The sequence below is a fragment of the Nannospalax galili genome, unplaced genomic scaffold (genome assembly GCF_000622305.1).
Source record: "Nannospalax galili isolate Female #2095 unplaced genomic scaffold, S.galili_v1.0 scaffold449, whole genome shotgun sequence".
NCBI lineage: Eukaryota > Metazoa > Chordata > Mammalia > Rodentia > Spalacidae > Nannospalax > Nannospalax galili.
In genome coordinates, this window is record NW_008360312.1 from 290,253 (window position 1) to 312,828 (window position 22,576).

At 39.0% G+C, this 22,576-nt stretch overlaps 1 non-coding gene across 1 annotated transcript; it reads right to left on the minus strand.

Annotated features, from left to right (window-relative positions):
* Window positions 1-14,113: 14,113 nt before the first annotated feature.
* LOC115068710 lies at window positions 14,114-14,217 on the minus strand. Its single transcript, XR_003848055.1, has one exon. It is a non-coding gene; the product is annotated as a U6 spliceosomal RNA (small nuclear RNA).
* Window positions 14,218-22,576: the final 8,359 nt, after the last annotated feature.

The window sequence follows — 22,576 nt, forward strand, 5'->3', positions numbered from 1 at the left end:
GTCCCCCTCTTGCTGGTCTGCTTCCTCCAAAGCATACTCCCCACTTTATATGCCACACATATCACATATTTCTCTCTCTCTCTCTCTCTCTCTCTCTCTCTCTCTCCTCCTTCTTCTTCTCCTTTAGGATTTTCTCCTTCTTCTCTCTCATGAACTCCTTTCCACTTTAACACACACATACACAAACACACACACATACACATTTAAATCAAGAGTCTGCATATGGAAAAATACTCAATATTGGTCTTTCTAAGTATGCTTTATTTCACTTAACATAATGATCTCATAGTTGCATCTATTTTCCTTCAAATAACATGATTTTACTTTTCTTTACAACTGAATAAAATTTGATTATGTATTTGTAACATATTTTCATTATCCATTCATCTCTTGATAGATATCTAGGCTGGTTCCATTTCTTAGCTATAGTGACCAGTGCAGCAATAAATATGGATGTGTAATTATCTCTGAGGTGTGCTGACTTGAAGTCCTTCAGGTCTGTGCCCAAAAGTGGTATAACTGGATCATATAGTTGTCTGAGTTTACTTTTTGGGGATAACCTCCACACTGACTGTAGTCATTTGTATTCCCAAGAACAGTGTATAAGAATTCCTTTTTCCTCACATCCTTGCCAGAATTTATTGTTGTGTTTTTATTCTTGATGATGGCTGTTCTGAAGGGAGTAAGAGAAAAATCTCAAAAGAGTTTAAATTTGCATTTTCTTAAGGGATAAAGATATACTTTTTCAAATATTTATTGGACATTTGTACTCTTCTGAAAATTGTCTATTCATATAATGAAATCCATCTCAAACAGACCAATAGATTTCCTCCCAGCTGGCTAGTTTTTATAGTGCTGTAAGGAGCTGCTATGCAGGCTGCTGGTGGAGAAAAGATACCAAGGGTCCTAACCAGCTGAAGATCCTGCATGGTACAATACTAACCTGCCAGGCAAGATATGCCCACTAGTGCAGTAGTGCCACAACTGTTATGGGTAGAGTACCTAACTTCTGATTGGATTTCAGGCCTGCTTCATAGGAGGGGCTTTCATGCCTGGTACTGCAATCCTGGTCAAAAGACCATGGTGGGGAAAGGTCATGAGCCCCTTAAAGTAGAATCTGCTATTGTTATTTTGCCAAATGATCATGTTGTAAGATTTCCTTCAAATGTTTACATTTATCCAGTTGGCCAACACTGCTCTCAATCTTGATCAGAGAAGCTTCTGTTTGCCACAGGCAGCAGTCAGTGCAAAGACCCACAACTGGTAAACGTGCTGAGAATAAGAAACTGGGGGGCTGGAGAAATGGCTCAGTGGTTAAGAGCACCGGCTGCTCTTACAGAGGACCCAGTTCAATACTCAGCACCCACATGGTGACTAACAACTGTCTGCAACTCCAGTTCCAGGGGATCCAACTCCTTCTTCTGACCTCTGAGGGTATTGTGAGACATGGGTACACTTACACACATGCAGACAATAAACTCATACACATAAAATAAAAATAGTAAATTTTTAAATATTTTTTAAAAATTAAAAAATATATATATAAAAGAAACTGGATGTCCAGCCCTAAAGGGACATCTTTATCAATATCCACGTTCCCATAAAGGCTCAGGGAATTATCAAGAAAGAGCAGGAAGAAAGAGTAAAATAGCTGAAGAATGGAGAGTACTACTGAAAAATACCGTCTTCTAGAAATGACATGGCCATTGCACTCATGAACTCACCGCAGCTGAAGTTACCTACACAAGATCTGCACATGATCAAACTAGCCAACATTCTGGCATAGATGGACAAGATCCTCTCCAGGAGCCCACATCTTGATAAGGAGATATTGGCAGTTGCTAACTACCAGGGAAGAGAAAAATCATTCTTCTCTGAGGGCGTAGCCACTGGTAGGTTTCCCATGCTCCAGTGAATGGCCCTACACTCATGAACATATGGGCATCAGCATCAATAATTAGACTTATCAGGTTATTATTAAAAGAAAAAGAAGTGGCCAAAGATAAAGTAAAGGATAAATTAACCAGACCATTTGACTTACCAATAATTATTACATACTGAAGTTTAAATTCTTGAGTTATATAAATTTAGTAATGATCACACATAAATGTATGTGTGTGCAAACACATGTATGCATATTTTAGATCTTTCTTCCTCTGTTGAAGGGGATATGTGGGAAGTTGAAGGTAGGAAGTAGGGGTGAATATATTTCATTATATACATCCATGAAATTCCCAAAGAACACATTTTAAGAAATACAATAAAATTTTCTATTTAGTTCATTTTCCCATTTATTGATCAAATTGTTTGCTCTTTTGGTGTTCTTTATATTCTAGATATTAACTCCCTATTTAATGTATAGTTTAAAATTCTCTCATTCCCTAGTCTTTATTCTCATGATTGTTTCATTTGCTGTGCAGAAGCTCTTTAAGTTTGTGTAATCTCATGTGTTAGTTATTGGGATTATTTCCCGTACTATTGGTATACTCTTCAGAAACTCATTGCCTATGTATACATCTTGAAATATTTATTTTACCTATACATTTCTGTTTCAAGACTTCCGTTCTTACTTTATTTTCACTTTTTTTAGAAAGGGGCTCCTATTTCCAGACTGGTCTAGAACTCACTATGTAGCCAAGGATGACCTTGAACTTCTGTCCTTCCGTGTTCATCTCCACCTCTGGTGTCCTTACAGGCAGGTGCTGCCGGGCCTTGTTTATGTGGTGCTAGTGATCAAACTCAGGGCTTTATGTATGCTGGGCAAGCACATTGCCTAAGGTAATCTATATCCATTAGGTTTTGTTTTTAGGTCTTTTTTTCATTTTGAATTGATTTCTGTGCAAGGTAAAAGATGTGGGTTTCATCTCATTCCTCTATAGGTGGACATCCAGTTTCCTAGCACATCTGAAGAATCTCTCTTTCTTTTTTTTTTTTTTTTCAATACATGCTTTTGACACCTTTGCTGAAAACCATGTGGCTGCTTGTGTGAATCTATTGGTGCTGCTTTTTACTGTTGATTGAGATTTTTCATTTTCAACATTTCTGTTCTTCTTTTTCAAAATCTCTATTTCCTTGCTGAATTCTTCTTCCATGTTGCTGTGTTTTTCATCCATATACTGATATTCCCATCTTTTTTGCTGATGTTTTTCCCTTTACGTTGCTGACTTGTCCCTAGATCCTAAATTGCATTCATCCACTCGTTCACATTTCATTTGAGGTCATTGTTTATTTTACTAGTATAATTTGAAATATTCATCTAGCATCTTGCCTATTTCAGTACCTTTGAATTTGATAACTGAGGATAATAAAAAACGTTGCCTTGCTTTGTCAGATTTCTCATGTTTCTGTGGTATGATTTGCTCATCTGTTAATCTAGGTATCTCTTCCATATATATTAGAGGACCTTTCTATTGAAAAGCCTGTTCCTGAGGGCTCAATCACAAGTACCACGCACTGAAAAGAAAACAAAATTGTTATAACAGCAACCATATCAAATCATATAAAACATGAAAGGACCCTTAAGAATAAGTTAAAGTCCACTAATACATCACCAGTGACCATAAAACCTAAAAGGGCAAAAGCTACAATAGAATATGCTATGAGGGTAAAAATTATTTGGGGTAAATGTGGAAATAGTATACAAATGAGATAAAGGAGGAAGGCAGAAAATGGGGGGAAACAGAAGAGAATCAAGATCAAATAAATGAAAAGAAAAAGGAACAGAGAAGAGTGTTAGAGACAGAGCAAAATGATCCAAAGATTAGAAAGACAAAAAGAAAAGAAAAAGTTATTTCTTAAAATTGAGAAAATATGGAAAAGAAAATTGTAAATTAATCATAAGAAAGAAACTAGTATCTGGGTGTTTTCTTTTGTTTTGGGTTTTTTCTCTTGGAGGGTATGGTTGGCTTTTTTCACTTTTTTTCTGTTTTAGGTTTTTGAGAAAGGATCTCCTATAGCCATGAATAGCCTGGAATTCACTGGGAGGCAGATGCTCTTGAACTCCTAACCTTCCCACCTCCACATCCCAAGTGCTAAGGTTTCTGTATTGCTCTCAACTTTCTAAACTCAGGACTTGGCAAGAAAGAAAAAAATAATAACTGGCGAGCCAAATGGGGGTGGAACAGCAGCAGGAGCCAAAGAAATGGTAGTGGCTGATCTCAGTATGGAGAAGCAGGGATGCGATGGGTTGACCAAAGACTTAAAACATGACCCCCTCAATAAAATGTCTCATCACCTGATCCCCTGTCAGTGTAGGAAGATGTGAAAACAGCAAACATCAAAAAAGCCAACTGGATCCCCTACCATGAAGAAGAAAACATTTGACTCATCTGTCTCCTTAAGTAAAAGTAAAAAGTGGTTTGCTCAAATATTAATGTCCCTCTACTGAGAAATTCAAGCCAGAAAGTAAATGTCACTTCTGTTCACTGCACAGAAACCAAAATGTTCTTTCTTAAAGACAAGTATAATCATGTAGGCAGAGCAATGGAGACAGGAAAATAGGAGGAATCACCAAAATTAAAATTATAACTCCTCCCTTGAGAGTGGTTTGTGGTCCCCTCCCATGAGCCAGACTTGTAGTTTTCTCCTATGAACCTGGAACTGTGGTCTCCTCCTGTGAATTTGGAGCTGTTTTCCTCTCCCACAAGCATGAAGCTATGGTCTTCTCCCATGAGCCAGAGCTGTGGTCCCCTCCCATGAGCTGGTGTTGTAGTCCCCTCCCATGAGGCAGAGTTGTAGTCCCCTCCTGTGAATTTGGAGCTGTGTTCCTCTCCCACAAACATGAAGCTATAGTCTTCTCCCATGGGCCAGAGCTGTGGCCTCCTCCCATGAGCTGGTGTTGTGGTCCCTTCCCATTAGCCAAAGTTGTAGTCCTCGCCTGTGAGCCAGGGTTAGGGTCCCCTTCTCTGAACTGGATCTGTGAGCTAGAGTTGTAGTCCCCTCCTGTGAATTTGGAGCTGTTTTCCTCTCCCACAAGCATGAAGCTATGGTCTTCTCCCATGGGCCAGAGCTGTGGTCCCCTCCCATGAGCCAGAGTTGTAGTCCTCGCCTGTGAGCCAGGGTTAGGGTCCCCTTCTCTGAACTGGATCTGTGGTCCCTTCCTGTGAACCTGGAGCTGTGGTCCCCTCCCATGAGCCTGAAGTTGTGGTGCCCCCCCTGTGAACCTGGAGCTGTGGTCCCCAACCATGAGCCAAGGTTCCACAAATCTCCAATGGAGGACTGATGGCGAAGTAGATTGAAGATGAGGACTTCCCAATATTGGGTAGCAGTTTCAGCCTTCTCTGAGAAACTGTATTCTCCACAACCCCCTCCACCAAGGTTCCAAGTTGTACATGGCAGTGGCTTTGCTTCTGTGCTGTGTTTCTGCTAGGGACAGGGGAGGCCTTGGGAGGACTGATTCTCAAGTATGGACCTCCCACCTCCCTTGATGGCCAGCTATGGTCTTGACTCCACAGCTGACTTTGAGCACCCAGACCTTGATGTTGGACTTTTCCCATTACCAGGCACCAAGAGGTTTGCCATCATTTTTCTATTCCTCTTCTACAGTCCCAGTATGCCTTCATCTGTTCCCTAAAGAAAGTGCAAATCACCTAGTTGAATTTCTAGAGATAAAATCACAGTCTTGGTAGTTAAAAATAAAAAATAAAAATTTTTTAAAATGATGGCAGAATCAATGAGTTAGAAAATTAACAATAGAAACAATCACCTGAACTTGAAATTTGTCCTTGGTGAAGTAAATATTTTAAAAGAGCAACACCCTAGCAAGAACAAATTAACAAAGAGAATGAAAGGAATCACTGATATCAGAAATAAAATAAATTATATAACTACAAATTGTATATGTTTATATATGCAAGGGATTTAAATCAAATACTTTGAATGACTTTATGCCAGCAAAGTCACAGCAGATGATACAGACATTTCTTAAGAGCAACAGAAGAATAGAAAATTGGAATTGTTTGATATTATTCTAAGAAACTGAATTTGTTTCCAAAAATGTGTGTGTGTGTGTGTGTGTGTGTGTGTGTGTGCATGTGTTTATGTGTTGGTGGTTTTGGATCGAACCCAGAGCCTTGTTTATAGCAGGTATTCTGCCATTAAGAAATATCCCTAACCTGTGACTGATAACAATTTTAAAAGACCTAAATAAGGACTGGAAAGATGGATCAGTGATTAAGAGCACTGACTACTCTTGCAGAAGACTTACATGGTGACTAACAACTACCCATAGCTCCAGTTCCAGGGGATCCAACACCTTCTTCTGACCTCCATGGGCATTGCATGACATGGATGTACTTACATACATGCAGGTAATACACTCACATAAAATAAAAATAATAAATAAAATATTATAAATAAAAATTTTAAAGGCCTAAATAAAAAGGCTGGAGCAATTGCTTAGTGGTTAACTTCAATTCTCAGCACCACACTTGGTGACTCAGAGCCACCTGTAATTCCAGGTAATGGGGATCCACCACCTTCTTTTAGACTCCACTGGCCCCTGCACTCATGTTCAGAGATTGGTTCCCAGCACCCACAACAGACAGCTCCAATCCTTTGTAACTGAGGCCCTCTTCTGGACTGTATTCACATGTGCACATACCCAAACACAGACACACATATAGACAGACATAATTTAAAATAAAATAAATCTTTTTTTAAGGGATCAAGATTAGCCAGAACAATTTTGAAAAAGTGAAGAAAAGAAAATCAGAGATTTCATACTACCCAACTGTAAGACCTGACATAAAGTTGCACTCTTCGGGGCCAATGAGAATATAGGAATAGAAGAGAAAGTCATGAAACTAACCTTCACACAAATGGTCAGCTGACTTTAATAAAGGTACCAAGGCTACACATGGGGGAAAAGAAATTATCTTTTAATAACCAATGCTAGAAAAATTGATACCTATCTATTAAAAATAAACTTCAAAATATATTTCATATAGCAAAAGAAATATTATTTCAAAATGGAATGAAGACCTAAATATAAAGCTGAATTTATCAAATAAATAAAAGGAAAAAAACAGCTCAACATTTTAAAAGGCCGATTTTTTTTAAGGGGCTCCAGAGAGATGGCTCAGCAGGTAATAGCACTTACTGCACAAACCTGACAGCTTGAGTTCCATCCCCACGACTTAGGGTGGAAGCAAAGAACTGTGCCTGTTCCCCCCAATAATAAATAAATAGATTTTAAAAATAAATTCTTGAAAGGAGATATATTTACTACAGGAAAAAATTGACCAACTGGAATTGAACAAATGAAAATATACTACTTTTGAAAAAGCACCATTAATAAAGTTGAATAGAATGCCACCACCAAGAAGAAATCCATAATACATGTGCCTGACCAAAGACTGTACTCAGGATATATGAAGATCAATTATACCTCAAAAAAAGAGTCCACTTCCCGAGTGAACAAATGGACTTAAAGCAGATATCATGACACAGACAAGAATGGTTAACATGAACATGAAGGGTCAGTCCACACAGTCATCAGGGAAATGAGAATGGAAATAATGAGATGCTACAACATAAAATGACTGAAAGTAGAAGGGCCCACACCACCCACTCCTGGTGAGGATAAGGGGCATATGAAGGTCCCACACATGGCTGGGCTGAGTAAAATAATGAAACTTCTTTGGAACGCTTTTAGCACGTACTTGTAAAATGAAGGATTCATTTTACCCATGACCAACAATTCCATTTCTAGAACAGAAATTAACATACAGTATATATCTATAAAATTCTTGGTAAAAATAAATTCCTGGAATTTAATTTATAGCAACCCAACTAGACAAAACTCAGAAGGTCTTTCAAAAATAGCATCATCAGTGGATTTTGAAAATATTACAATGAGCAAAAGAATCCAAGCATAAGAGAGTCCTTGTGAGTGTCAGGAACTGGTGGTGCTCATGGTGGTTTCTCACGGTAGTGATTGCCCATGGTGGTGACTGCCCATGGTGAATGGGAGTTGATGCTAAGGGGCCACAGGGAACTTCCTAAGGTGATGCAGGTGTTCTGTTACTTGATTGACATATTATTTGCACAGGTATTTTTCAAAATGTATTGACCACTTAGGGATCTTTTTCATAGCAAACAACATTTTATCTTGACAATAAAATGATGCAGTAAAATGCAATGTCTTATGTACAATCCACTCACTGCAAATAAAAATGACAATGACATTGAGGAATTTTAGATCCATTTTATGTATCTTACCATAGTTGTTTAATTTGTCTTGAAAACACAGCTTTTATTAAAAGAACAGCACTTCAATTTTATTGATTTTTACTATTTTTATTGATTCTTTGACATTTCATACAGTGTATTTTGATGATAGTCATACACCCTCCCCTATTGTTTTTCTTTTTTCTTTTGTTTTCCCCCCTTTGAGAGTCGGGGTCTTGCTGTGTAGCCCAGGCTGGCCTGGACCTTATGATCCCAAGTATTGGCATTAGTGGCATGTTCCATCATACCTAGTTTTGTTATCTCTTATTCATTGCATATATACTCAAGCAGTAATGTTTTTAAACCAAGTCTTGTTACAATGTGTCAAATACTGGAAACTGCTTCCCTACCCGACTTTCCCATACCTGATGGAGAAGGCCTGCCGAGGCTGATATTAAAATTTCCCCTAAGAATCACTCAAAATGAAAGTGCAATGGATGACTGAAAAGGCAGATCAAAGGGGCTAAGGAGATGGCTCAGTGGGTAAGAGTGAGTGCTTGCTGTCTAAGAATGAGAACGAAGTTCCAAGTCCCACCACTCATGTAAAAAGCTGGGCACAGCGGCTGGTGATTATAGCCACAGAATTGCTGGGTGGAGACAGGTGGGACTCAAGAGCTCACCAGGGCAGCCAGCCTGACACAGCTAGCAAGCTTCTAATTCAGTCAAAGATCCTGTCTCAAGGCAATAAGGTAGAAAATGGTAGAGGAAGACACCGAGGTCCTGCTCTGGCCTCCCAGTTCACACAGGGGCACATATGTACCCCCACACTCATGTGCATACACCACACACATACCACAGACACAAACACCACACACCACAGACACAAACACTACACACACACGCACACACACGACAGATCAAGATAAATTAGGTCAAATAATGTAACCTAAAAGGTGAAAATAGGGCTCAGTGGTTAAAAGCCCTGGATGTTCTTGCACTTCTGGGTTCAGTTCTCAGGACCCACATGGAGACTAGCCACAGTCCATAACTACAGTTCCAGGGCATCTAATGCCCAGTAAGGTGAAAAAAAATAGCAGGCACTAGGTTTATTCAAGAAATAGTTAATATGTCTAAAATTTTCTTCCAAAAAGGACATCGCAAAAATATATTTATTAATGTAAAATGGTTGTCTTTGTTTAGCAAATATAAATTCCTTATTCTTTATTCTAAGGCAAACTCAAGCTTTTCCATTTGTGAGTCCTTTCCTGGGAGTGTGCTGTGCGTAAAAGAAATTACTTTCTTACAATAATAAGCCAAATGCAATTGATTTATTCCTACAACTTAAAAACAATCACACAAAAATAGGACTAGCATAATATATATAATGTTTATTTAATCTTATTATTGATATTTTTAAACATGTGTATTGTAACAGAATACTTGTAAAATAGTAAGGCCTAAGAAAGTTTAAGACTATAGTTCTTTATTTTTATCTTCGTCTTCAGCCTCCTAAAGTTTGAAAGAATTACTGGCTTTGCAAATTAGGAAAAAGAAGAATTAGTGAATTGTTGTCTCCTAAAATTGCCCAGCTGCCTCTAATTTAGGAAAGATAAATACAGGTTAGAAAGACCATTGGAGGCTGACAAACAGAAGCATTATCAGGAGGCCACGCTGAGGGGGAGGAGAGACTAACAATCTATTTGCAGATGAAGCTCTTGAGAAGTTGAGCAAGTCTTTTCTGAGGAAGTGCCATAGAAAGTTCATGATAACCTCTTCAATATTTATGAATGTAATGACTGCAGTGAATGGGCAGTAGCTGCTCACAGTCAGTGTAGCTGGAAGCTTCTGCAAAGCAACATCCTGTCTCTTTTCAATATATTGAAAGGAAGCAGAAATGACAAGGAGGGCACATGGGTAAAACCAGATACAGGGATTGTTGGAGAAATTCCCACAGATGTCTTGTCATTATTTTACAGTCAGTAACCACACATACCACTAAGCAGGTCACTAATCATTGGAAGATGAACCTAACTTCACACAAGCTAACCCATATAATGCATATATAGGACAATAAGAAATGATTGGGGCCGGAGAGATGCCTCAGTGGTTAAGAGCACTGGCTGTTCTTGCAGAAGACTCAGGTTTGAATCCCAGCACCTACATGACAGGTAACAACCATCTGTAACTCCAGTTCCAGGGGATCCAATGCCCTCTTCTGTCTTCTGTGGGCATTGCACAGCACAGGTACACTTACACACATGCAGGTATAATACTCATAAAAATAAAAAATAAATAAAAATTTTTAAATTATTGTCATAAAATATTTGAGTACACAAACAATACTGATTCAGTTAGCACATATTAAGCATAGCCTGCATCTGTTCTCTAAACTTTTAATAATCCTGTTGCTAAAGTATAACTAACCTCACATCGTAGAGGAGAAACACGGAAAGAATAATTTTTGTGATACTGTCTACTTTGGTTTCTTGAGCATATGGACAATATATTACTAGACATAATTACTAGTCCATACTAAACACATGAAATGTGTACTGAACACATGAATGGGTGAGAGTGACCTTGATAAATGCATAGGATAAGAATGGGAAGGGGCGAAACACAATACCAGGGGAAATTTCAGAACTTTCCAGAATGCCAATCATTTGGCAGGCAACAATAAAAGTACTCCAATCGTTTTTCATTACTTGGCCTTGTATCTAAATCAATTCACAAACCAAAAATTGACATGAAATGCCAAATTCCAGTACACTATTTTATGCATAGCCTAAAACAATTCACTCCTGAGTTTTACAAAACTTTTGTGTGCTACTCAGCTGCTGTTTCCAAATCACTCACATTCACATTCACACCAAGTCACTTGAATCAGCAATGATTAAACATTGCTGAATTCAGTTTTGATATGCTGTTAAATTGTTTTGACAAGATGTAAAAATGTCAACTCTTTAACATCTGAGAACAATTACTCTTAACATGTATATTTTGGGACTGTATTTTAACTCTGCTTTGTATGTGGGAATGAGGAAATTCAAATTCAGCTTGAGTTTCACAAACATCTGGAACAGCTGTCTTCAGGACGACATGGAAGAAAGACTTGGACTCCCTCAATAGAACTACCTCTTCATTGTCTGGAAGATTCATGGCTGAATGTGTGTGTTCCTTTCCTTATTACAAAAATGCCTAACATTTATGGAAATATTTTGTTCTGAATCATCAAGACTAAAATTTGAGTGCGTGTATAGTATATTGAAGTTGGCATTAACTGATAATATTTTAATATTTTACTTGTATTCTATATGTATAAGAAATTACTTTTTAATCTTTAGTGAACTACATTTAGCTGATACAAAGGTTGTTGAAATTTTCTGTAAGCCAAAATATCATTCCATATACTAGTTTTTGACTAAGCTCTTTTTAACAGCTTCTTCTGAAACAGTATCATATTTAAATATATATTCCTGTTTTCTAAGATATAATGTGTGATACTGTTAGACTCTAAAATGATACTTTATCATACCTGTGATATGTTGATGCATTATTTACCTATACACTACTTTTGGAACCAGCAAAGCTACATGTTATAGTGCCCCTAACAAGGCCCCACAGCATATTATGTAGAATATAATTTAGATTTTTCCAGGAACTCTGACTTATAAAATGATGAGACTAAAATAAACTGTAACACCATGTGAAAATGTGTTCTTTTCAAATAGATTTTGGAAGATCTCAACCTGCAGAAAATAGAAACTATTACCTGTTTTTGAGAAAACATTTACAATAGTCAGGTCTCTAAAGAATTACTTGAGAGTCTCAAATTCTAATTCAGTGCAAATATTACTGTGTTCTATGAAGGAATTTCTCCCCTGATTATTAAGACTTTCCAAAATTACTGAATCCAATCCTGACGGGCTGGAAAGTTCTTCATCCAGGATATATGGTGTAATAAAGAAGAAACCAGTCTCAGCTTAGTCCTTGCTCACAGTTGTGATAGTTAATCCCAGTTGTCAACTTGATGAGGCCTCTGGGCCTGACTTTGGGGGTTATCTTGATTATGGAAATTGAGCTAGGAAGACTTACTCACTGTGGGTGGCACCATTCCCTGAGCTAGGATCCTGGACTATATAAAAAGGAGACAGTGATTTGAGCACAAACACTCATCACTCCCTGCTTCTTGACTGTGGATGTGATCTGACCAGCTATCTGAATCTCCTGATGTTATGACTTCCCTGCTGTAATGGGCTACAAGCTCCAACTATAAGTCAAAATAAACCCTTTCTCCTTAAAGTCTCTTTTGTCATGCTATTTTATGCCAGTAACAGGAAAGGTCACTGAGACACCAGAACTACATTTTCTGAAGACAAGATTAGAAGGCAGCATTAAGTAAAATGCTTTACTCAGTGTGCTCTGTGTATTGACCAATGATTTCAGGCATATACTCCCTTTTGTAGGACAGCACTCCAACTGTGGGGTGTCACCTAGGTGGTGCCATAACTGGCTGTTTGGTGGACTTCATTTTGTCAAGACACATATGTTCTATAGACATGTTCTAAGATTAATGATTCTGTGAAAGAACCCCATTGACTCACTCCCTTCTCTGTAATATGAGTTTCTTTGTTGATGACAATGCAACATGTGATACCATAGTGGTGAATTAGGTTTTCTGTAGGTTGGTGAGTGTTTATAGAAAGAAATACTATAAAGAGATGACAAATCAGTGAGTATTAAGTATCTATTTCATGAGACAAATTTTTGCCCAGTCCATAATGGAAAAGTCCAATATAATTAACCACTAGATGGCTTGCTAGTTTCCCTAGGAAATATCATCTTATGGTTTATTATTGACCTGTGTTGTGGGTAGATTAAGTGATCAGCTGTGATGGTAGTAAACTTACTCTTGAAGAAAACTCAAATTCTGCATTAACCCCATAAGCAAACTCTAGCCATACTGGCATAGCTACTTTGGAAATGGGTCTACTGAACAAGCATCAGGAAAGCTAGTGACAGATGCTACTTTCTCTCACAGAAAGAACCATCTCATCCACGTGATTAATGGCAGTCTCCCCTGCCATGAATGGTCCCTGGAATACATAGGGCATGTCTATCCCCTGTTTCTGAACTCCTTGTCCCCAGTTTTCTAACAGTCTTTCTACAGTTGTTGCCAGTTGGTCACCTGTCAGGAACTCGATAAAGATCTCAATAGAGCTATACCATCAGCTTTTCCCAGTTCCACAAAATTATGGCAACCAAATAGAAAGACTGGCTTTCTGTCTCCTGGGATGTGTTGGATAGCTTTAGTGTCAACTTGACACACCTGAGTAGAGGGAACCTCAGTTGGGGAATTGCCTCCATTGGACTGGCCTGTGTCCATGTCCATGGGGCACCTTCTTGATTGTTGAGTGATGTGGGAGGCCCCAGCCCACTGTAGGTAGTACCACACCTGGGCAGGTAGGCCTGTGTTACATAAGAAAGGCTGATCAGGGGCCAGGGGAGCAATCCAGTAAGCAGTGATCCTCCATGGCCTGTGCTCCAGCTCCTGCCTCCAAGTTCCTGCCCTGAAGCTCCTACCTTGGGCTCCCAGATGAACTGTGACCTGGGATATGTAAGCTAAATAAACCCTTTTTCTCCCCAAGTTGGTAGTGGTCAGAGTGTTTTGTCACAGCAATGGAGAAAAAACTAGGACATGGGAGGAGTCTCCCTGTCTCTTCATCTCAGTCTTCCATGGTCACCTCATATGGAGATGAAGACAACTGCTGGAAGGTATGCAATCCTGGCCGTAAACCAGGCAATCTACTGACTGGGTCCCTCTGCAAAGCAGTTCATTTTCAAATTTCATTTACATGACTGTGGGGGAATACCCAAAAAGCTGGAGACACTAATTAAAAGGAATAAGTCAGAAAATGAGAAAGAAGGACATCATGAGCTTTTTAAAAATATGCAATGATTCATGAATTAGCGTGTCATCCTTGTACAGGGGCCATGCTAATCTCTGTATTGTTCCAATTTTAGTATATGTGCTACTGAAGTGAGCACATACCGTGAGATTCTGAACTACTTGCTTTATGCAATTTATCTATAACTTCCAGACCTGAGGCATTAACATATCTATATCCACATCATCTGATCTATCATCTATCTCCAGCTAGGTAGCCATCATCAACCCACAAATCAAGTATTTTCACATTATATGAAGTTAGTCTATGCATAGTCAACCTTATGTTGGATGATTTGGCTGCATACAGTCTATGATGGGCATTTTGAATAATGTAGTCACTCAGTGACTCATGACAAGGTATTGAGTTTCTACCAATACCCAAAAAAAGATCAGTGGGATGAGAATGTTCGTTGGCAGCAGAGTTCAAGAGCTTGCCCCTGTACTATTGGAGCCTATTGTTCTCAAGTGGGATTTGTCTTCTCTCGCTCTCTCACTCTCTCTCTTTCTCTGTCTCTCTCTCTCTGTCTCTGTCTCTCTCTGTCTCTCTCTCTCTCTGTACTATTGGAGCCTATTGTTCTCAAGTGGAATTTGTCTTCTCTCGCTCTCTCACTCTCTCTCTTTCTCTGTCTCTCTGTCTCTGTCTCTGTCTCTCTCTCTCTCTCTCTCTCTCTGTCTCGACATGCTCAATACTATTGCATCTGCTCAGTCACATAGCAGAAAGCTTGTATGGACATAATGCCTTTTCCCTACTCAAGAATATCAGCCTTAGCTTAATGTGGTATCACATGCCTATAACTCCAGCATTCAAGAAACTGAAGCAGGAGGACTTCTCTGAGTTCAAGGCTATCTTGGGCTACATGGTGAGTTTGAGGCCAGTCGTGGCTACTTAGTGAGGTCCTATCACAAAAAAATAACAACAGTAAAAAAAGACCTCCAGTAGGTGAGAGTAGCTTATCTGAAAGTAGTATATACTGCCTCCGGATTCTAGAAATCCACTAAGCATTGTGACTTTATAGAGGGCAATACAAAGTGCAGCTAATGATATATAGTAAAGAGAAGGAATCTGAACATGCACAGCTACATTAGTTTTGAATGGGAAAAATAATATTAAAAATTCTTGAGATATAGTTAATAGGTGATTAACTATTACTAGAGACCATAAAGTGTTTAAGAACAGTAGATATACACAGTACCCATTACCTGTAAGGGTGGTGGCAGGTTACATATGGAAAAAGCAAATTTGGAAAGATGCCCCACTTAAGCCTGTGATTCAGACTTATAAAGAATGTAGCCTTGGTAGAGAAATTTGTTATGGCACTGTAAGCTGGTGCTGGTAAGCAGAAAACTGCCTTCAAGGCTTTCAGCAAGAATCACCTGGAAGGTTTACATTAAGATGTTAATAAAACTTACTAAAGAATAAATGCCATCAATGCATTTTCCAATCACCCAAAAAAGAGCTAGAAAAGCTTGCTGGGCAGTGTATACCACTAGGTGTTCTTGTTCCTCAAAACACACTGAAGGAACATAGTGAAAAAGCATGTGGAAACCAAGAAGACAAGGTCCTTGGTACATTGTCCCTCCAGCTCCCTCCACTGATAGTACTTAGCATATTCCCACATGACAAAAGAGAAATACTTATAGAGTCCTGCTTGAGTATCACAACAAAGGCAAAGAAGGGTAAATTGGAAGCTGATAGGTAACAGCATGAAAACTGGGCCAGTTGATACTTCTGGCTCCTTAGCTCCTCCCTGTAGCCTTGTACCTAAATTTGATGTCCTGTGTTTACACTTAACAGGATAAGCCTTCCTTCATAAACATGACTTTCTTACCCTTCCTCCCATTAGGAGTCTCAACTATTATATCAATCTATCACTAGTTATATATTATTTACATCTCAAACTCAGTCTCAATGTGACTGGATTGGTATCTACAGAATAGATTGTAAATTTAACCTGTAAAAACTACATAAATAGAAAAGGAAAATGTGAATTGCTAGCATGAATAATAAAACATATATAATAAGCAAAGAGAAAAGATATAAATCCACTACAGCTATCATTCCTGTAACTGATTCAAAGCTCTAGTTGATATATATGACATCCTTTTTTTCACTGCCTAGTCCCTACTCTCTGTCTTCAGCCACTCACAGCTGCTCAGAATTATTTATCTGATAAACAATTTTTTTTCTTTACATGTAATTGAATCCTCAATGATCTAGCTTTATCTTGTTGCTGTAGATCTCCACTTACCTTTGTTTTTGTGCAAAAAAAAAAAAATGTTACTCTGGGCTCTACACCCTGACTACGAAACATCTGCATGATTTCTGCCTAGAAATTGATTTAAATCACTCCAGACTGTGTACTAGGCTCCTGAATTCTCAAGAAGTCTAGCTCCCACTCTCTAACATGAATAAGTCTTACTAAGACTTGAAGGGCGCTTATATTTCAGGATTACTAAAGCCAATATGGCAAATAATGCAACGGGTCAGCATACTGTTCTATGGATATCAAGCCCACGCATGTCCCTCTGGATTCTGAGGAAGAGGAAAATTGAAAGAGACCTGAGGTAAGGTAATGAAGACTGACTGCTATCTCAGCCTCATGGAAGATATTCAGTAGTAATGTGTAGATTTGCTCCAATAAAGATGACATATCTATAAATACAACTGCAATCAGCACCATCACCAGATTGCCCTTATGATACCCTGATTTTCCTTTGAGACTTGGTAAGATTTACATCAGCTTAAAGTTTCAGTCAATGGGAATGTGGTGGGAATCGTCATCTTTCCAGTCATCAGTGTCATCAGTTCACTCATGGATGCAGTGCTACTTTATTCTTTCTGCAGGGTGCGTGGATGGTGGTAATTTTTAAGGCTTCCATATGGCCTTTCCTACTGTAACTGTAAAAACCCTCACCATATAGGGCAGAAAATATATGTGAGAATATTGTCAGAAACTGCTTATAGTCTGTTTTATGTTCTAGGACTGGGGTAATGAACACAGAATGAGTCTGCCATTACAATGACTCTATTAGTGAAGGTATTTAGGCAAAGAATCAATATATCAACTATCATAGATCCCCTACTCTGACCAGTAGGCCATAATAATGCTTTGAATGTAGAGATCAGAGTCATTTTGTAGCCAATTTCTAAGAATCCCCAGAAGCTTTGGGAATTTACCTTTTCTCAGGGTAATCTCTCTTGGTAAACAGCACAGCTAGTCCTAGAGAAGACACGGAGGAGCATTCACAGTAAACACCCTCAGTGCCCCTCCATTTATGTCTGTGAATAGGCTTCCTCTGAGTATGTTGTAAATGATTGTGGTTCTCCACTCCAGTACTTTAAGCACATTATTTGGCCCTTTGGAGCTAAAAATTTCTCTGCTTAGATACATTAAACAGAATGATAGCAGACTGCAATAATGGGTTGGGCAGTAGTCTCTACAAAGATATTTACATGGCCTGGCACTCAGACCCTGTGAATGCAACCTTATTTTTGATAAAGGGTCTTCATACATAGAACTAAACTGAGCAGAATCTAGATATAAGATCGGGGATTGGAGCAGTGGCTCAGAGGTTAAGAGTGCTTGTTGTTCTTGCAAAGAATGCAAATTTGGTTCTCAATGCCCACATGGCAACTCAAAACCACCTGTAACCAGTTCCAGGGGACCTGAAGCTGTTCTGTCTTCGACAGGCACTAGGCATGAGCATAGTGCATATACATTTATGCAGGCAAACACACATATATATATAAACTAAAAGTAACTACATCTTTAGTCATGAAATCATCCTGGATTAGGTGGGTTGGCTCCAAATCTAATGATGGGTGTCATTGTAAGACACAGATATGTGGTAGAAAGAGGCAATGTAATCCCAGAAACAGAAGTATGGGTGGTGCAGCCAAGAAAGCAAAGGGTGCTGAAAGCCACCAGAGGCCACCAGAGGCAGGGCTTGATATCCCATATGAATTCCAGAGGAGGCTGGGGCCTTAGTATGGTGGTGGAGAGCTTGCCTAGATACACAAGTCCTTGAATTAGATCCCTAGTATCCAAACACAAATTAAGAGTCCAGAGGGAGTGCAACTCTGCTGACACCTTAAAGACCTCTGACTTCCAGAACAGGAAGAAAATATGCTTCTGTTGTATTAAGCTGCCAAAATAATGTTAATTTGCTATGATAACCCTGGTAAACTAGTACAGCTACATGTTTAATCTTTATGGATCTGATTATGAATGTCACAAATTATCAGTCATCCTTGCTATAAGTCCTAACAGGGCCAAAAAGATCTGTCTCTAGAAGCTTCTTTTTGCAACTTAAGAAAAAGAAGCCACAACGCAGAAAATAAATGATCTTGGGCTCCCAGCCCCAACTGATAAGTCTAAAATATAACCCCTACACTAAAGGTTCAGGAAATATTGCAGGAGAGGAGGTTGGGATGATTCTAAGAGCCAGAAGACCAGAATACCTGTGGTTAATAATGTCCTTAAGACATAACAGGGAGAGTCTGAGAGGGTGGGTTCTGATCTCCATCGGTGTAGTGGCTCTGATCTCAGCAGACAGCCAGAGAGTGCCGAGTTCTGGCCTCCCTCTGGCCTCATTCTGACAGAAGGGCTGAGAACACAGGAGACTGCCTGAGAGCCCGCAGATCCTGCCTCCACGTGGTGATGAGCTTCCCCTAATTGCACCATACCCAACCTACTGCCTGGGATTTCATGAGGCCCCTCCCAAGGCCCCAGGGCAGATCTGGCTTTGGTAGGCTAAGGCTGAGATCCTAGCAGACAGAGAGGTTAAACTACCTGAGAACGTCCAGATCCTGCCTCCACATGGTGAAGGAAGCCTGAGTGTACCTGACTGGAACCTGAATTGGGCTTGTGTGGGTGCTCCTGAATAGCCTATCTGAAGCCATCAGTTCCCTCCAAATTAAACCTGAGAGAACCTGAACCCTGTATCAACCAGTTTTACATAACCAATAAGAAAGGATCTAGGCACCGGAATAGTACAAACAGAAGCATACTTCACCTTAATTCTCATATCAGAATCATAAACAACAAAAGAAATTCACATGCCAAAATCACAACGAAAGAATAATAAAATGGAAAGCCAAAACACTGTGTCCCCACTAAACTCACCAGTCCTGTAGAAGAGTTCTACAAGGAGAACCCCCCTAGAGATAACCCAGGACACAGAATTTAAAAGAACAATCATAAACATGATCAAGGAATTCAATGAATTTAAAGAACATACAAACAAATCAAAGAGCTAAAAGAAGATAGGGATAAACTTCTGAATGAATTCACAAAAGAGATAGAAACATTGAAGAAAACTCAGGCAGAAATGAAGAAGGAAGTACAAAACTCAATAAGCCAACTTGAAGCAACAGGGGCAAGCCTCACTGCTAGAATGAATGAAGTGGAAAACTGAATATCAACGCCTGAGGAGAAAGTTGAAGAACTGGACTACTCAAGCAAAGATTATGGAAAAATTCTAAAAATCAGGAATGGAGTATGCAAGAGATGTGGGATACCATGAAAAGACCAAATCTACGCATCATAGGAATAGAGGAAGGAGAAGAATTTCAGGTTAATGGTGTTGATCAGATCTTAAGCAGGATTGTAGAAGAGAATTTCCAGAAATTAAGGAAAGACATCCCCATAAAAATATAGGAAGCACATAGAACACCAAATAGCATCAGAAAAGAAACTCCCCACTACATATCATAGTAAAAACACCAAATGTACAGAACAAAGGGAGACTACTCAAAGCAGCAAAAGAAAAACAACAAGTCACATACAAAGGATAGCCCATCTGAATTACAGCTGACTTATCAATGGAAACTATGAAAGCCAGAAGAGCCTGGACCAAGGTATTTCCACTTCTACATGACAGTAGATGCCAGGCCAGAATAAGATGTCAGCCAAGAATACTTTACCCAGCAAAAATGTCTATTTTTTTGGGGGGGGGGGAAGGTCTTTTGGAGACAGGGTCTCCCTGTAGCCCCAGCTGCCCTGGAACTCACTATGTAGAGCAGGCTGGCCTTGAACACATAGAGATCCGCCTGCCTCTGCCTTTTGAGTGCTAAGATTAAAGGCGTGCAACAACAACAACAACAACAAAAAATGTTTATTATAGTTGAGGGGGAAGAAAAATCTTCCATGACAGGAAAAGCCTGAAAAAATACATGTCCATAAAACCAGCCCTTCAAAGAATACTTGAAGCAATACAGAGAGCAGAGAGAGAAACAACTATACCCCAGGAGCAAAGAAAGAAAATAAATACAGGTATAATCGAGGGAACACAAAATTATTCAGAGAACATAAACAGCAATCAAAATGACAGCAACCAATACATATCTTTCAATAATAACCTTAAATATCAATGGACTGAAATCCCCAGTCAAAAGACACATGCTAATTAAATGGATTAAGAAACAAAATCCGCTCTCCTAGCCTGCTCTCCTACTCACAGGCCTCTCTTGGGCTAAGTCTATCGCAGAGCCCTCTGTGCCTTGACTCCCCCAGCCTCATCCACCCTTCCATCTCCCCCTCTGTTCTCTACTCCTAGTTTGGGCCCTGTGCCATTTCTAGTTTTGGGTCCCAAGACACCTGGGGAACCAATACTGCTTCCTGATCCTTTTCACCCAGACCAACTTAGTGCCTTCCTTGGGCTATACATGCACCAAACTCTGGTGCCCCCAAATTCATAAAAACAACACTACAGGACTTTAAGACACACATTAACTCCAACTCAGTAATAGTAGGGCACTTCAATACCCCACTGTCTCCACTAGACAGGTCAACTGGACAAAGAATAGACAGAGAGATAGCTGAATTAAATACTATACATCAAATGGACCTAACAGACATCTTTTGAATATTCCAACCAAGCACCAAAGACCACATTTTCTACTCAGCACCCCATGGAACTTTTCAAAAATTGATCACATACTGGGCCACAAAACAAACCTCAACAAATACAAAAATATTGAAATAATTCTATGCATTCTATTGGACCACAAAGCAATAAAGCTCAAAATCAACACTGGTCAAAGCCCTAGTCACTACATGAACTTGTGGCGATTGAGCAACACACCCCTAAACAATGAGTGGGTCAAAGGAGAAATTAAGAAAGAAAACTAGAATTCCTGGAATTCAACAAAAAGGACAATACAACACAACACAACCTCTGGGGCACATGAAAAGCAGTCCTAAGAGGTAAGTTTATAGTTCTAAGTGCCTACATTACAAAATTAGAAAGAGCCAAAATAAATGACCCAACACTGTAACTCAAGACAATGGAAAGGCAAGAATAAATGAAACCCAAACCCAGCAAAAGGGAAGAAATAACAAAAATCAGAGCAGAAATTAATGAAATAGAAACAAAGGAAATAATACAAAGAATCAATGAATCTAAGAGCTGGTTCTTTGAAAAGTTAAACAAGATAGACCCTTAGCCCAGTTAACCAAAAGAAAGAAAGAGCAAATCCAAATCAACAAAATCAGAGATGAAAGGGGAAACATCACAACAGACACCCAAAAGATCCAGATCATTTATTATAAGGGAATATTTTTAAAACCTATATGCTACCAAGTCTGAAAATCTAAAAGAAATGGATGGATATCTGAAATCATGGGAACCACTACAGTTAAATCAAGAAGAGATCAACAGTTGAAACAGAACCATGACATGTGAGGAAATTGAAACAGTAACACAAAGCCTCTCAACTAAAAAGAGCCCAGGCCCAGATGGATTTACAGCAGAATCCTACCAGACACTTAAAGAAGACCTCCAACCAATACTACTTGAATTATTGAAAACAATAGAAACAGAGGGAAAACTCCTAAATTCCTTCATGAAGCCAGCATCACTCTAATACCCAAACTGGGTAAAGACACAACCAAAAATGAAAACTATAGACCCATATCATTAATGAACATAGATGCAAAAATTCTCAATAAAATACTTGCAAACCGCTCCCAGATACGCAGGGATGGTATAATATCAGCAAGTCAATAAATGCCATTAATCATCTAAATGGACTCAAAGACAAAAATCACATTGTCATCTCAATAGAAGCAGAAAAGGCTTTTGACGAAATTCAGCAACCATTTATGTTCAAAGTCCTAGAGGGAATTGGACTGGAGGGAACATACCTCAACATAATTAAAGCTATATACAACAAACCCACAGCCAACATCATTCTAAATGGTGAAAAACTGGAAGCATTCCCATTAAAATCAGGAACCAGACAAGGATATCCACTATCTCCACTCCTTTTCAACATAGTACTTGAAACTCTTCTAGAGCAGTAAGACAGGAGAAGGAAATCAAAAGAGAGTATTAGTTGGAAAAGAAGAGGACAAACTATGACTTTTCACAGATGATATGATACTATACCTAAGAGATCCCAAAAGTTCCACCAGAAAACTCCTAGAAATTATTAACTATTAATGAACATAGAGT